The following is a 3,394-nucleotide window of genomic DNA, read 5'->3' as shown; positions in this document are numbered from 1 at the left end:
TAAGCCTTTCCATGGGCCTTGTATTTTATATGCACACAAAAAGAAGTGTGTGTGTGTGTGTGTGTGTGTGAGAGAGAGAGAGAGAGAGAGAGAGAGAGAGAGAGAGAGAGAGAGAGAGATCACCTCTTTATGTAAGCTATAGAATAGTATTTGTTTTTTTTTGGGGGGGGAGGGAAAGAAAAAAAGAAAGATTGCTAAGGTGTATGGAAGGCTAAAGTGGTTATAGGACTAAAATACTACGCTCTGTATACAATTCGTAATATTAAATTCCTGGAAAATAATATTATAACCAAAAAAGAAAAAGAAAACTAAAATGCTACTAGTAAATATCTACAAGTTTCTAGTAGCTTGTAGAGATATGGGCCTCTGCCAAGGATGATGTAAGTCTCTATAAGCTACTAGGTAATGGTGTCTTCCCAAATTATCTAATATGGTGTTTTCATGATGTAAGTCTCTTGACATATGGCCCTTTGCCAAAGCACTTCATGTTTAAGGAATGGAATTACATATCCTAGAAAGAGCCTCATTCCATGTCAAAGGAAAGGGGTCACAAATCCAAAAAAGAATCTCATCTTTTAAGTTATGTGATAATGAACCCTCCATGTGTTTTAACATATGTATTATCCTGATTGGACATGGTTGGTTACATGGCAATTGTCTCCTCTACACACTTTGTTAAACATATAGGTGCATGAATATTATGTCTCCTGGTGTGGGGATACACGATGTTATAAGAGAAGTGGCCTTTTAGGTGGGCCTCTCATGTCTCCAAGATGTTATAAGAGAAGTGCCCTTTTAGGTGGGCCTCTCATGTTTTTAACAATCACAACACATTTTAGGTGGGGATAATGCAAGTCTCCAAGATGTCATAAGAGAAGTGCCCTTTTAGGTGGGCCTCTCATGTTTTTGCTACAATCACATGTTTTAGAAAGAATTTATCTTAGCACCAAAGGGTTTGAGTAGCTTGCTAGGTGCAAAACTATTCATGCTTTAACATCGATCGCAAGATGGAAACTTAAAAACATGTGTGTGAATTTCAATGCTACATCTCTATTTTTTGGTTGAGGCAATGGACAATCCACATGAAAAGTGAACTTGCTCTTGATTGATTAAAAAACACTTGTTGATGTCTACAATATCCAATAGTTTTTTTCTAGAGATGTGGAAACTTTGTGTGCTATTAATTACCCACTCATTGGAGATGAAGGTGGTGAGTGCCTAGCAATTTGCCAAAACGATTCCAATGTGTGGGTGTGGTAACCACCATGCTCACCTACATGGAACACACATATATTGTGTGAACTTCCTCTTATGCGAGGGGTGAGGATTTGAACTAACAAACCACAAGCTTCCTATCGGGAAACATGAGCTATAGACACTAGGATAATGGCTTGGAGGCTTCACTCATATTTACCTTGTAATGGTAATTTTGCCACCCACACTAATGTTCACTTCATACGTGCATAGCTCAAGGTCCTCTATTAGTAAGCATAATGATGCTAGATGGTTTCTACAAGAGCATTAAAATATATCAGGTAGATGATGTTATTTTTTAAAGTTACATTCACTATAACAATGACATGTTTGTGGATATAAAAAGTGCATAAATTATGATGGCCCATTTGAGACTTACATGTATGTGCTACATGAAGTTGAAGTGCCCCAACCTCCCTTCCATGTGATCCCAAAAGTCCCTAGCACAAAATAAAAAATGCTTTAGCCCTACAAATTAAGATTTATGTTTCCTATTAGGAGTACTTCAAGTCCATCTTTTTAGGAGTACTTCCTATTAGGAGTACTTCAAGTCCATCTTTTTATGTATGCTTTCTCCAAGATCACTTTTTATGTATGCTCTTCCAAAGAATGCCCATTGCGAGTGAGGCTTACAGTGTGGTGAAAAGCATATGTGCTACATCAAATTGAAGTCCCAACCTCCAGAGAATGCCCATTGTAAGTGAGACTTGTAGTGTGGTGAAAGGCATGTGCAGATGTATGTGCTACATCAAATTGAAGTCCCAACCTCCCTTCCATGCAGGCTTGATTTTTGACGGGCACCTTTGCTCATCAAAAATCAGTAGGTTTGGTGTGTATTTTAGTGTAATTTTTGACGGGCATTTCAAAAAATTTGCAAGTATTTTACAGCTAAAATGCTCGAAAACCCGCTTGGCGACTATGCTTCCATGTGATCCCTGAAGTCATTAGAGAGCAATCAGGACTTCAAGTCCATCCTTTTATGTATGCTATGTGCGAGATCTCTTTTTATGTATGCTATGGGCAAGATGTATGCTCTTGAAATTTCCAAAGCATGGAGATTGCCAATGAGACTTGTCGTGTACCGTGTGGGGAAGTAGATTGGTCGTCTTCATAAGGCTTTATGAAAAGAAGTGCACGATGGCACATGGTTGACCGTTGATGGTAGGTTGATAAAATAATAAGGTGTAATATGCTGCGTTACAAAAGGCATTTAAAAAGGCTGCCAAAAAGCCCCCGCGCATTGAGTTTGATCGGAACAAAGAGAGCACGGAAAAGGCGCCCCCCCCCCCCCCCATGGTACCTACTACCTAGACGAAAATGGTGGTTATTGTTGACGCCTTCGTCCATATTAGGTGCCTTTCCCCAAGATTTTTCAAGCCACCCACCCTCCCTACACCTTTGAGAGGCATCGCCAACCTAATGATTTTTTCGCCTTTTGGGGTCCTCAATCAAAGAAATGGATTCCACCTTGTATCTTAGCTAAACATACCATGTATATACCAATCCATAAAATTGAACTTCATCAACAAAGCCTTGGATAAGATAATGTTTCGCCTGTGATGGACTGGCTCAGAACTGGGGAGTACCCGCTTGGCTGAGTCCAGGAGCTCCGACTTAAAAGGGGCAGTGAGAACTCAGTTCAGCTACAAATCTCAGTAATAAAATTACCTTCTCTCTCTCTCTCTCTCTCTCTCTCTCTCTCTCTCAAAAAACACAAAGCCTTGGATGGGAGTTTTGTTTATAGGCCTTATTTTCTTAGTCCTTGTTTTCTTTCTTTAACAATTTTGATGCAATGATGCCAATGCTATTTGTACACCTTCAAGCATGGGCTCTCACTTGGCAATTTAATTTTGACAATTACGATATAAATTCGAAGGCAATCACAAATGTTTACTGATATGAACGCATTAGGGAAGTTGACTGCCTTGCAAGGGGGATTTCAATCGTATGCATTAGCGCTTTTCATTTTCATGAAAGCTAAGAGACTTTGTTGAAACCTTTGCTTTGAAGGTGGAAGATATTGATGCTAAAGGCATAGTTGAAGTGGAAGCTAAAGCCATTGAGAAGCTACTTATATAAGGAGGTTTAAGAATTTCTTTTTCCAAGCCATCAAACATTCTTTCCAATTATTCTATGAGCT

Source organism: Cibotium barometz, chromosome 62, assembly GCF_041138505.1.
Source record: "Cibotium barometz isolate CiBa-2024 chromosome 62, ASM4113850v1, whole genome shotgun sequence".
In the NCBI taxonomy this organism is placed as follows: Eukaryota; Viridiplantae; Streptophyta; class Polypodiopsida; order Cyatheales; family Cibotiaceae; genus Cibotium; species Cibotium barometz.
Note: the sequence above shows the minus strand (reverse complement) of the source record.